This window comes from Amphiura filiformis, chromosome 14, assembly GCF_039555335.1.
Source record: "Amphiura filiformis chromosome 14, Afil_fr2py, whole genome shotgun sequence".
Taxonomy (NCBI): domain Eukaryota; kingdom Metazoa; phylum Echinodermata; class Ophiuroidea; order Amphilepidida; family Amphiuridae; genus Amphiura; species Amphiura filiformis.
Window position 1 is genome coordinate 47,800,241 of NC_092641.1, and position 14,659 is coordinate 47,814,899.

The window sequence follows — 14,659 nt, forward strand, 5'->3', positions numbered from 1 at the left end:
AGTCGTTTTCAGAAAGCAGACTTGGAAATCCGGACATTTCTTTGATTGAAAATTTACTCCTCTATAGGGGGTGTGCATCTATTTTTTGGAATAGCCCAATCTACATTACCAGTCGTTCTCCTACCCGAGGGAGGGTCTAATTTATCTTACATGTGGCACTTCAACCCATTTTTAAGTTCAAGAGTTTAAATTTATTTTCCAGTCACGAACCTCAATTTGATAAGTCCAAAGTTTTTCAAAGTTGTTTGAGGGCAGCCTGGTCTCGGTGCCATAACATCAATAGCCACGGATGAAAGACAACGCCCATCCATTCTCTCTCCTAGCCACATCTACAGGTAAGACTTACATTTCTTTTTTATTTTTATTTTAATGCACATTAGGCTGAAAAAAATTGTTATGTCTCAAAGCCCATGGCAGTTTCAAAAACGAATGCGGAATGAGGGTTTTTTTTTAAGATTTTTTTTTTTTTTTAAGATTTTTTTAAAACTTTTTTTTTAATTAAAGGAGTATTTCGTGATCCTAGCATCCTCTATTTATGTCATTTTTAATTAGATATCCATGAAAAAACCTATTCCCAAAATTTCAGTTGATTCCGATTTTGCGTTCGCGAGTTATGCACGATTATGTGTATTACACTGCTCCATAGACAATGCGTTGTAATTTCGTTCTGGTGCACCAGAACGAAATTCAAATTTCACGATATCTTTGCTAAACGAATTAATCTGCAAGAAATATTTTGTACATTAACATTATGTAGCCAGAGGTTTCCAGTGATGTAAAAATCTCAACTTTTTTTGAGAAAAGTGGGGGGATGAGGTTGTGGATCACGAAATGCCCTTTTAAGATGTCATTTTCGAGTGTTAAAAACTACACAGGATAAAACTGTGGTGGATTTACACCATTGAAATACAATCAATTGTTTTATACCAGAGGCTCCGGAAGATGATAAATATTTGGGGGCCAGTGGTGCCTGACCCAAATTATTGGGGGGCCAATGGTACTTTTCCATAGCCCCCCCCCCCGGTTCCGGAGCCTATATAGGCCTACCTAAATTATTTGAGTATCGAATCAAGTAATTTCTTCTAAATTTGCCTCAGAATTTCAAGATTTTATGGCAAAAACTATAAAAAAAAGTGAATTTGCAGTTTCAGCTAAAAAAGAAAAAACAAACAAAAAACGAAAGCCCGCGTAGGCTTCGAGACATAACATTTTTTAGCCCTATCTATTATGAGTAATCATCATCTATAATGTTTAGATTTAGTGCTTTTTTCGTCCGATGTCGTCATTTTAATTGATCTTCTATATAAATCGAAATTAAAAATCATTTTTAAACCTTGTACTTTTTAACAATCACGGCAGACTTAATTTACTACATGTATAATACAGACTTGACATTTAATATGGAATATTTCTTCACGAAGTGCCAAGACTAATCTAGAAGGGGTCTGCATAAACCGCGCGCACGGGTTAAATATTGATTGGGATGTGTCGGGAGGATACACCCCGTCAGTCCGAGACCCCGTCAGTCCGAACAGGGATGTGAGAGTCTACTCTCACATCCCTGGTCCGAACCAGCTAGTATGGTGTCAAATAATTTAATGTGCTTTCCATGAGTTCACAACTTAAGTTCACATTTATGGTGCTCATAGTGAAGTTGCCTGAAATGGTGCCGCGGATTTAACTTGAGACTGAATTTGATTTTTTTTTTTGGGGGGGGTAAATTTTTGAATTTCGGAACATTGTTCTGATATTATAAAATTTCTTACAAAGTTTGAGGTGATATGTATATGTACTGAACCAAATATACCAACACTTGTAATGTACCAGTTTTGAATGGGGGAGGAGCTTTTGAAAAAAAATGGCTCTTAAAAGAAGTTTGAATGGCTTTTTATAATTTCTTAATTTTAAAGCCATATTATAAAATTTCTGTAAAAATAGATTAGTATTTATTTTCCATAAAATGTTAGCTTTTACTGTCAAATATGTCCCCTTTTAATTTTGAGCCGAACAAGTGAGGCAAAGCATAGAAAAACTTGAAACTTGAAACTTGAAAATTGGAATTTACTACTAGCGCCCATGCATGTTGCTCCCGCGGTTGTAATGGTAATCATTGTAATACGGTACAATCCACGGGGCGTGTGTGTATGTGTATCCCGCACGCCGTGTACGTATATACGTGTTCGACTAATATTTCCATCGTAATAATAAAACACCGGTTCCATCGTTTTATTCAAAATCTCGGATTTTGACAAAATTACAGCACCTAAAGTCTTGATTTTTGCAGAGTATCTTTATTGACTAAAGTATGTTACAATCGTGTAAAACCCCGAATTTAAAATTTTTTGAGGGCGTTCTCCTCAGCAAATGTTATAATGCTTTAAGTGGTACGAGAGTCCACATTCAATTAAAGCTTGTGACTAAGATATTCACTTTTTACCCATTTTTCGCCCAGTTGGGCGACTTTTTACAATTTCTTTATTTTAAGTTCTGCGGGAGTGTAACCTACATTAAACATGTTTAATAAAGCTTGGGAATTTAGACTTTAACTTTTTACATATTTTTCACCCAATTGGGCGATTTGTTACAACGTCTTTATTGTAAGTGCTACGAGAGGGCAACCTAAAACTTGTGAATTAGACTTTCAGTTTTTACACATCTTCCGCCCAAATGGGTGACTTTTCATAATTTCTTTATTTTAAGTGCTACGAGAGTCCAACCTACATTAAATTAGGGGGCTGGCATTTTCTTCGGAAGGAGGGGTCCCAAAAATACAGGGGGGGGTTATAGAATTTTCAGACCCAAAATAGGGGGGTTATAATTTTTAACACCCAAAATAGGGGGGTTATAGAATTATTAAGGGCTGGTGACTCAAAATTTTCTCGCGCTTCGCGCGCATTCTTTAACTTCATAATCGAAATGTGCGTACAATCTATGCACAAATTTTACGCGCTCCGCGCACCTTCTTTACACTAACGATAAAAATTTTAATGCGCTCCGCGCACTTTCTTTGTAAGGGGGGGGGGGGTGGGTCATAAACATTTTCTACCCAAGACGGGGGGTCGTACATTTTTTACCCGCGATAGGGGGGGTCATAAAAAATTGACTCCGGTCACCGACATATTTGGGACCCCCCTTCCGAAGAAAATGCCAGCCCCCTTAAAGCTTGTGAAAAAGACTAATTTTTTACACATTTTTCGCCCCCCTTTTTCATGCAAAATCGAGGACAAAATTTGGCCAAAAACAACCCCTTTTTTGTGGTTTTCAATGACTAGAATTTCAAACACCCCTTAACAATGACACTAACTATTAACATAAAATTTCTGTATTTTCTCAAGTACACCTTTTATTCAAATTTCACGGACAGTGCAAATTAAATACCCCTATTTTGCTGATTTCACTGTCACTGTCAAATTTCACGGAGAGTGCAAATTAAACACCCCCTATTTTGTCAATTTCGCGGTCCTTGCTACTGGTAAGAAAATTACCCCTTTTCCGTGAAATTTGGTTACTCTCATGGTTGTCAACTTTTGTGTTGAGTTTGGGGCCGGGGGTTAGGGTTAGGGTTAGGGTTAGGGTTAGGGTTATCGTCCTTTGGTTAGGATTAGGGTTAGGGTTAGGGTTAGCGTTCTTTTAGAGAACTGTGCATAGTCACTTCCGGCTTTTTGCCATGGTTAATAGGGATGGGCACTCATAAGTCTAGGTGATATGTCTACGGTACCAGCCCTATGGTATGTAGGCCTATATGTCTATGGTACCAGCGGGGTACATGCGCGCCGCGGCGCAACAACGCATCGATTTGTATAGTCGTATTCCCAGACAAATCAGGTGGTATGTCTATGGTCGTACTATTTGTTAACGCACAGATACGCTATGTATACGCGACGCTTTATATGCATGCGCGGCGCAACCACATGGAAGCACCCCGGGAAGCACTAGTTTTAGGCAATTTACTGCAATTTTACCTACTACCAAATATTTTTGAAAAATTGATTGATACTTGGAATTGCAGACCACATGTGCAGACACATCACAAATTGTTGGCATTTTTAGCTATTCACAAATGACTTTTATTGGGAGTTTTTAAGTGCAATGCGTATTTGCGTAGCATAGTGCAGACACATCACAAATAGTTGGCATTTTGGCTATTCACAAATGACTTTTATTGGGAGTTTTTAAGTGCAATTGAATCTTATGCGTATATTGCGTAGCATAGTGCAAGTGGCGTACGTGCAGGACAAAACGTTGCTTGGTGACAAGTTCCAGGGAAAGTTTAATAATTTATTATTATTGTGATAGTAGTAAACAATAAAGAGATCTGGATTTATTGAGACCAATTTATCCATGATAAAAGTGTCCAAATCCCAAGGCCAATGTCCTGACCTGTGTAAAAGGACATTGTGATATGAGCGTGTTTCCACAGGCGCTCCGCTATAAGTTTAAATGGATAACGTTATCTTACCGTTATCTTACCGATTAACCTGCTGTTTCCACAGGCAGGCTTTTGCCGTTGGCGTGTTCATACCGTTTAAACTGAATGACGTCATGTGATGTCCCTCTACCCTTTAAACATGCCTAATATTGGTTTCAGTTATTTGCATCGTACCAATAAACATGTTTTAGAAGTGTATTTTGTCTACCTTTTACTGTAGTATGGCCAGAATCTTGCATCGTAGGCCTAGAATTAATGCTAGAATGGATTGTTTTGGTTGATTACTGCTAAATAATCACTTTTCTTAGTTATATTTTGCAAATCAACAGAAAAGTTTGACATTTTACACAGTTTTTCACTATTTTGTAGCATTTACAAATTTCCGTGAGCAAACCCCGAATTCCGTGAATTTTTCAGTTTATTTGTATCACGGAGAAATCGTGGCTTTACATAATAGTTTGGACTTGTTATGTTGCCCGTGCTGTTATCAAGGTTTTTGTCATGTCGTCCGTACAATTAACTTGTTGATTAACAGCCATTTTGCCTGATTTTGCTCAATAAACGGCAAGTTACCGCTTCGGTCTGTTTCTACAGAAAATCTACCCGCTTCGTCAACGGCAAAAACCTACTCCAACGAGGTTTCCGTTGGCGTTGAAAAGGCGTTACAAAAAAGCGTTCTTGATAATTATTTTTCTTAAGACATAATGTTGTGATAGACACCCTTTAATAGCAAACCTCTTTTTTGAAAGTTAAGAATTATAAAGTGCGTACAAGGACGTTATTTTTCGCCCAAATTACCTGTTGAAAAACATATTTGTAAATTGTGTGACTCTGGTTACATTGAAGATGAATTCCACTTCATTATGGTTTGCAAATTTTATACACATCCAGATTCACATTCACGGTTTACTATCGCGGCAGATTACCTTCGCGGCTACACCTGATGTAACTCCTACATCTTGAAGGAGCTACTTCGAGGAAGCTACTCCTTCACGGACAAATACATATAAACTTAGTTGATAGATATACACTATAGGGCCTATCAGAGCTACTTCGCAGTTACTCCGTCCCCTGTCCGTCCAGTTGCTAATACCGGTGCTACACCAGTGCCCCCCCCTCTCGGCTTGCCAAAAATTGCTTGCTCCCCCCCCCCCCCCATTTCGGCTCGCCAAAAATTTCTTGCCCTCCCCCCGATTTTAACCTCCCACCATGGCTCATAATATTATTGCACAGCCCCTAAACAATGCGAGTATCGAATCAAGTAACTTTTCTTCCAAATGGGTCTCAGAATTTCATGATTACGGTAAAAAAATGAATTTGCCGTTTCAGCTGACATGACAGCTGACCCAAATCCTAGTACAAACATTTAGTAATTGGTGGTATCTGATGTACAAACCTGGTCAGTTGGCCTGAACACAGCTTTCCAACGATGTTAGATCTTTAAATTATATTACAGGTCACATCCCCTCGTAATTTTTAAGAAATCGAAATTTAAACATATTTTTAGCTTATTTTTTTTATAATTTTGAGGTGGTTTAATCTACGGTATTAATCTTTTGATGTAGTTTTTTGGGTTAGAGTTTTCAGGTGGTGGATTTTGAATTTTGATTGGGTTTATTGTTTTCTTCATGATCATCTGTATAGTATATCAGAGATGGTGTATTTTTCTGTTTTACTTTGGATCAGGTCGTTGGGATTTCTACGATTACAAGGCCTTCGGAATTGTGGCGTAGGTACGGGTTGAGGTGGTGGGGGAAGGTGGGGGCACGTGCCCTGGGCGCCACCTTAGGAGATGGGTGCCGAATGGACAAATTCAGCATCAAATCTATGCCCCCTCCAAGCCATGAAAGTCAAAATTTTCAACACAAATAGTCATTTGAAAGATCAATTTAAAGGAGTATTTCGTGATCCTAGCATCCTCTTTTTATTTTTCAGTAGATATCCACGAAAAAAGCTATTCCCAAAATTTCAGTTGATTCCGCTTTTGCGTTTGCGAGTTATGCATGATTATGTGCGGTTCTTACATTATGCAGACTGGCAGACTGGGGCAGACTGGCAGACTGGGGCAGACTGGCAGACTGGGTTAGAATATGAGACTAGTATCAAAATATACCATTTGGTATACTAGCGGTAGTAATGTCAGGTTAGAACTACCCGTAATGGTGGACAAAAATTATCAAGGTCATGTCAGGGTCATACAGGCTCAAATTGCCACAGATTGTTGCAGGTTCTTAAAAATTGGTGTGAAGGAAAGCGAGACAACAAGCTACAACAAATGTCTGACGTAAAATCGATATATGAATATGTATAATATCTGGTAAAAATATATTATCGTTTTTATGTCATCAAACATACGTTAGAACTTAAGGGCTGTGCAATAATTATGAGCCCTGGGTGAGGGTAAAATTCAGGGGGGAATCTTTTGGCGAGCAGAAAGGGGGGAGCAATTTTGGCAAGCCGAGAGGGGGGGAGCAATTTTTGGCAAGCCGAGCGGGGGGCAAGCGATTTTTTGCCCACATTCATGGGGCGTCTTTTGAATAAAACGTGCTAAAAAGGCTTAGGAAAACGGTACGGTACTGAAACGCTTTAATATGCAAATTTTCCTGCTCGCTGCGCTCGCAACATTTATCAAGACCATTTAAGGTTTGTAAATTGGGATGTGCAAGGGGAGGCAAAGAATTTTGGCGGGCCGAGTGGGGGCAAGCAATTTTTGGCGAGCCGTTTCGAAATTACCCCCCCAACACACACACACTGGGGGCTCATAATTATTGCACAGCCCTAAACATTTAAATACTGAAAATAGAATGGGAATAGATTTAAAACATACGGTAGATATGTTACATCAAATATTTTACATCGAATAAAAAGTCTGTAGGGTGATAGGGTCACTAACACTATTAAGATTTGACAACCACTTTCCATCCTATTTATCATAAATCTAGGCCACCACACACTATGGACCACAATGACCGCTTCCCAATGGCATAGCCCAATAACCTGAATTAAACAATCATAGTGCAAAATTTGACCTGAAGTTGCAGAGTATGAGTTTTTATCCCCATATTTTGAAAGGTCATTCAATGAATGTACAAATGTATTGGGATTAAAAAGAACTGTGCCCCTGATAGATGAGCATGTTGCGGATCCTAGTGACACTACGTGTATTATCCATTATAATACTAGGAACACAAGAGGATGAATTCCTAGCATGAGGGTCAACCCAAATATATTGCTCAATACAATAGGGGTATTTTGTTAAATAATTGAATTGAATTGAATACATACAATTATTAAGTATGACCTGTTTACATAGCAACTGTTGTACAAAATTACAGTTTTATAATGATGGAAAGTATTTCATGAACATGCAACAATCCAGTCTGCCAGTCTGCCACAGTCTGCCAGTCTGCCCCAGTCTGCCAGTCTGCATAATGTAAGAACCGTGATTATGTGTATTACACTGCTCCATAGGCAATGTGCTGTAATTTCGTTCTGGTGCACCAGAACGAAATTCAAATTTCACGATATCTTTGCTAAACGAATTAATTTGCAAGAAATTTTTTGTACATAAACATGTAGCCAGAGGTTTCAGTGATATAAAAATCTCAACTTTTTTTGGAGAAAAGTGGGGGGGGGGGTGAGGCTGTGGATCACGAAATGCCCTTTTAAGACCTAAATTCAACTTCATTATAGCCAAAACTAATTAGTGGTATTTATGCAAATTTTTTCACGCTCCGCGCGCAATTGTTTCAAGAGTTGGGGAGATGGGCGCCATTATGTACCCTTAGCTCAGGCCAGGGCGCCACAACCCCAATCTTTGCCACTGGAATTGACAATGTATGATCTTTTAGGATTTCTTGGTGATTGCATCCTGACTGTGTTTCCGGGTAAATAATAATGGTGGGAGAGATTTGGTGTTTTTGTCATGAAAAGTTTTCTATTTTTCTTGTTTAGCGATCGAGTTTCAATTGCTTTCGTTTGTGTTTTTGGTTTTAGGAGCTTCTCAGTTGTAGGTAGAAGTGTTTTTGTTCTCCTTCCCATGAGTAATTGAGATGGTGATGCATCTAATCCTTCAACTGGTGTAATGTATATTTTTCTGTAGTTTAGAAAAGCTGAAAATGGATCTTTATTGTTTAAGAGCGTGATCTAGTTGACATACATGTAGTGATAATCGGATCATACGTAACACTGCGCTGGCGAATTGTGTTGGATGTGAGCAGTTTTGAGCTATCTTCAGCGGTATTTGCAACAATACTATTATTGTTGCACCCGCTGGTGTGCATGTGATTGTAACGCCTGGTTATACGAGGGTCGTTCAAAAAGTTCTACATCCATCACCACATCTCTGTTATCTTACGTGCCAGTTCATTGAAATCACCCATAATTGTACTCTTAAATATTGGATTTAAAATAAAAGGTTCTTGATTAAAATGTGAATTTTGGTTAAGGTTATTAATTATTTTAAACTGTTGTGATTTGGTAGTTCACAGCATCTTACGAATGGTAGTGCGCTTTGGCCAAAACTGCATTGCTCAATTCATAGCGAGCGTGTAGAAGAATTAAAATATCACAGATATACTTTTATAGGTGCTGCGGTTCTTGAGTTACGTTGTAAAGAGGGTTGAAACAACAACACTTTTGTAAAACGTACATAACTCATTAACAACAATAAATTAAGCAAGTTTACAAAATATACGATTTGTAGAATGAATTTTTGCAAAACATCAAGGTGTAGCATATCAATAATATATTGATCTAGATAATGAAAATCGATTTTTTTGGTTGCTTCGACCAACAATACCTCGTCTACCCTTAAGATGTGTTAGTTAAACTGAATACAGATTGGGTACGTCGGAAACGGTCTGAAAAGAATGGCAAATTAATTACAAAAGGTTGCTCACATTCAATGTGGAAATCAGAAAAGATTTATTGATTAAAATGGTTTATTTCTGTTCCAATATTTTAATCAATATAATGCTTCACAAAATCAGGGTCTACTTGAAATCTGGCCAATTTCACTAACATTCATAGGCCTTCCTCCTGGAAGGGGGTAAATCCCCAATATTTTACCAGGGGATGGTCCATACAATCCCCCATGTTAACGCCTGCATGTGGGTTTCAGACCAAATTAACCTTTTATTTGGCCATTTTAGTCTCAAAAGTGCCAATTTTTGCACGATTCGCGCGAATTTATTCCATGTTAGCACTATTCACCAGTTTAGTTTCAATATGGCAAAACTTTTCGCGCACATTGCTGCCAACAGATTTTTCTGTCGCCAAAGATGCTGGATTCACTACGCTTCAAAAAATTTTTTCAACCACATCCCCCAAAGTCCAAAAGAAATCTATACGCTACTGCTAACATTTTGTGTGTCTGTTGAACTCTTCAATGTTTTTTTTTTCTCATATAAAACATGTTTTATTTTGTTTTGAAGTCCCAAGACATTCAAGGAAGGAAATAGGAACAAATAATATGTATCCCGAGTAAGCAGCTGGACAACTACTTCTTAAAAACATTTTTAAGGAAATTATCCAAAGCTACAATGTGATGCTTGCCAAACTTTCGGCTTCAGTTTTTAACCGTTTCCGGCGTACCAAATCTGTATTCGCTTTAACCAGCATAACTATCTAAACAACTAAAAATTCACATTATCATTATTATAACTTATATTTTGTAGCCTAGATTTAAGAGTATAATCATGGGTAACTTCAATATCCTGGCACGTAAAATAACAGAGATGTGGACATGGTGGAGGTACTCTCTAAATGTAAAAGAGTGAAATTTCCACTCTCTGATTAGAGTGAACTGACTTTCACTCCTAATTGAGTACTTTTCACTCCTATTTGAGTGATAATGTAACCATTTCTTTTTCGGATTGGTTCACTCCTTCATCGAGTGATCCGATTTTACCACTCAATGTCATATTCCCGAGTGAATTTCGACCACTCGTCTACCGAGTGATAAAAATTATCGGCACTGAAAGCGAGGCGGGAAGCGAGGCAACCAATCACGATGCGTCAAGCGAACGATGAAACTTTCAGTCTTTTAACCACAATGGCGACCAACGATGTCGAAACATTTCTGCGTGAGCGAGGATTTTCAGATAAAATCATGAGATTTTCGCAGGTAATACATTTATTTGTAGAATTAGTTGTTCAAAAATAAGTCGGGAGAAGGAAGAACATGAAATTTATTTTCTTTCCGGGCTAGTTATTGTATAAATTGCCAATGAAGTGACGGTCTGGTTGTACAGAAATGAACGCATACATTCTATTGCATTTATCGCTGCGCTGTGCGTGTACTGTATAGCACTGCATGGCTAGTAGTAGTAGTATCACTATCAGTGCATGCTTTATCCATGTATCATTATGGTACGTATTTTGCGTGAGATCGCAACATGAATAAATTTTGAGTAATTTATGGTCTTAAATAAATTCTAGAATGATGTGATGATCATGATGGTGGGATGAGAATATGTAAACTTGGACTCGCACTTGGCAAGCTTGGCATGCTCGGTAATGGTACATGCATGACAACATGAATGATCAACTTTACTGTCATGACTGTTACATGAGTCATGATGGTATGAACTTTGCTGCAGAACTTCATGCTGATGCTGCTGGATATTTTTTCATGTGATTAAGCTTTAACTGTTGTCTGATATATAGGTTAGTAAGGTTACTTTTAGAAAGTAAAAAAAAGGTCACAGCGATAGTCTGATTTACTAATTCGTGAACATTTACCTCGCGTGTAATTTTAAGCCCAACACTTTCGCGCACAAGGTCTTATCCAGAGACCTGTCTTTTGAACTGGCAGTTTCAAAACTGGACGGGTGGAAAATTACGCAGCCGTCTTTGTCAATGGGCATTTTCACAAGCAAGTAAAAAAATAAAAATAAACAAATAAAAAGTCCCGTTTATGTTTGACTTAAGTCTTCAACTTTTACGACTCAAAATATGGCAAACATCTATCCACATTTATAAAAGTTGTTTTAAGTTTAATAAAAATATTTATATTGTGTCCAAAATGTGTGTAGCCTAATCTTGGAATTTTCGCTGTAGTTTAACGTATTATCGCACGAGTGCGGGCGCAACCATTGAGCATTGTTACTTTAAAGGGGTACTACACCGTGAGGTTACACGTCGCTAGTCATAAGGGTCGCTAGTCATAAGGTTCATAAGTCATAAGGGTCGCTAGTCATAACGTGTAGTTTCCTATACCATGAGTTCGCTAGTCATAAATAAAACAAAGGGTTCGCTAGTCATAAGAAAAAGGGTTCATTAGTCATAAAGTCCGCTAGTCATAATAGGAAAAAAGGTTCGCTAGTCATAATAGAAAAAGAGGACCGCTAGTTATAATAGAAAAAAAGGCTCGCTAGTCATAATAGAAAAAAAGGACCGCTAGTCATAATAGAAAAAAAGGCTCGCTAGTCATAATAGAAAAAGAGGACCGCTAGTCATAATGCAAAAAGAGGTTCGCTAGTCATAATAAAAAGAAGGACCGCTAGTCATAATGAAAAAAAAATCACGGCCGCTAGTCATAATATAACAAAAGGACCACCAGTCATAATAGAGAAACACGTTAAGCTAGTCATAATATAAATTTAGGACCGCTAGTCATAATTAAAAAAAAGGATCGCTAGTCATAATAAAAAAAAGGACCGCCAACCATAATACAATAGAAGGTTCACTGGTCATGAAAGAGAAAAGGGTCTGCTAAGCCAGAGAATTAGAACTAGAGCTGTTTGATGATCTCTGCATGCTCTTTGACCTCAACTATTATACAAATATTGTTATTCTCAATTAGGTAGCTTTTTTATTTTGTAAAAACAATTTGATAACATTAAATGTCGGGTTATACAAAGGTCATGAATTTTTTTTGAAATATTTGTATGAAAACACACTACAACAATATTTTTTAAATGATTATTAAATGTTATTGTAAAATATTTTTTGCAAACATTTTTTGCAAAATATTTTGTCAACACTTGAATAAAATTATGTTCGAATATTTGCAGTAATCAAAAAATATTTTTGAATGTTATGAAAACGTTTTATACCCTTTATATAACCCGACAGTTAAACGTTTTCCGGTCACTTTTTTCGGGGTCATCCGAGGTCACCCAGGGGTAATCTGAGGTCTAATTAAAAAAAACTTTAGTATGGGCATGAAACTTGGTGGGTACAGTCAATATTTAAAGTCAAATTTTTTGGAAGGTCATTTCGGGGTTAATCGAGGTCATACAGGGGTCATCTGAGACCAAATTACTTGGTACAGTCAACATTTAAAGCCAAATTTTTGAAGGTCATTTTGGGGTCATGCGATGTTATCCAGGGGTCATCTGAGGTCAACTTACTAAAAACTGTTGTATGGACTTGAAACTTGGTACAGTCAACATTTAGAGACAAATTTTTAGAAAGTCATTTTGGGTCATCCGGGGTTATCCATGGGTCATATATATGTCGTATGGACATGAAACTTGGTCAGTCAACATTTAGAGTTAGATTTTTAGAAGGTCATTTAGAGGTCATCTTAGGCTATCCAGGGGTCACCTGAGGTCAAATTACTAAAAACTGTTGCATGCGCATGAAACTTGGTGGGCACAGTCAACATTTAATGCCAAATTTTGCCAAGGTCATTTTGGGGTCATGCGGGGTTATCCAGGGGTCGTCTGAGATCAAATTACTAAAAACTGCCGTATGGCACGAAATTTGGTGGGTACAGTCAATATTATTTTAGAGTCATTTTTGAATGGTCATTTCGTGGTCATCCGAGGTCACCCAGGGGTCATATGCGATCAAATATCTAAAATTTGTCGTATGGACACGAAACTTGGTGGGTACAGTCAATATTTAAAGTTAATTTTTGGAAGGTCATTCGGGAGTGCATTCGTAGTCTTCCGAGGTCACTCAGGGGTCATCTGAGGTCAAATTACTAAAAGTGTCGTATGTGGATGAAACTTGGTGGGGACAATCAACATTTAGAGTCAAATTTTGGGAATTTCATTCTGCGGTCATCCGGGTCACCCAGGGGTCATCTGAGGTCAAATTACTAAAAAATGTCATAGGGGAATAAAACTTTGAGGGTACAGGCAACATTTAGAGTCAAATTTTTGAAATGTCATTTTGGGTCACCCAGGGGTCATCTGAGGTAAAATTACCAAAAACTGCTGTATGATCACAAAACTTGGTAGGTATAGTTAACATGTAGAGTCAAACTTTTAGAAGGTCATTTTGGAGTCATCCGGGGTCACCCTGGGTTCACCTGATGTCAAATTACTACAAACTTTCGTATGGGCATTTAGAGCCAAATTTTTGGAAATTCATTTTGGGTTCATCCGGGGTCAGCCAGGGGTCATCTGAGGTCAAATCTAAAAACATTCGTATGGGAATGAAACCTGTAAGTACAGTCAGCATTTAAAGTCAAATTTTTGGATGGTCATTTCGGGGTCATCCGGGGTCACCCAGGGTTTATCTGATGTAAATTACATACCTGCCAACATTGAAAACCTAGAAAACAGAGTACATGGCGCCCATTAGTATCGCTTCTGACGGCGGGGGTCCAGGGGCCAACAAGGGCCCCTGGTGGGAATCAGGGGCAAAGCCCGTGGGGTCGAGAGGCGAAGCCCCTCGAGCTAGATGGTTTCTACACTGTAACATCCCTTATAAGCCGCTTCACAGAAGACGCATTTTATAGAAAAACAACAATAAAGAACAAGGTGAAAATGAAGCCCTAGGCTTTTATACACTTTGAGGAGGATTTATACTCCATATCTAGCAACAATTTCAACACATATTTGATGACTACAACCTTTGAAAAAATGTGAAAAAACATTCTGGGACCTGTTTTTATAAGTTTGAAAAAATATGCTTCCTTCACACAGAAAATGTGCTTTTAAAAATGCAGTTTCCTATACTTTTGTACATAACGATCATTCGTTGAAGCGATTTTTTGGCTTTATAACAAAGCCTACGTGACTGATAGGACATTGATATGATGCACAACAACCCAGCAAACACAAAAACGTTTTAAAAACGTTTTAAATAAGTTATATTTTGGCTTTTTGGTTTAGGTAAAAACGTTTTAATAACATTAAAATGTCGGGTTATATAAAGGCCATGATAACGTTTTAAAACGTTTTGTATGAAAACACACACTACAACAATATATTTAAATGTTTTCAAAAAATGTTATTGTAAACTATTTTTACATACATTTTGCCAAATATT

The 14,659-nt window shown here is 37.8% G+C and overlaps 1 protein-coding gene across 1 annotated transcript in view; it reads left to right on the top strand.

The window, feature by feature from the left end:
• Positions 1–284: 284 nt before the first annotated feature.
• The window catches only part of LOC140170211 (sodium-coupled monocarboxylate transporter 1-like), a 60,792-nt gene continuing 46,417 nt past the window's right edge, over positions 285–14,659 (top strand). Inside the window, exon 1 of the mRNA XM_072193547.1 lies at positions 285–335. The gene's annotated coding sequence lies outside the window, so the exon portion shown is untranslated. The remainder of the gene's footprint in view (positions 336–14,659) is intronic.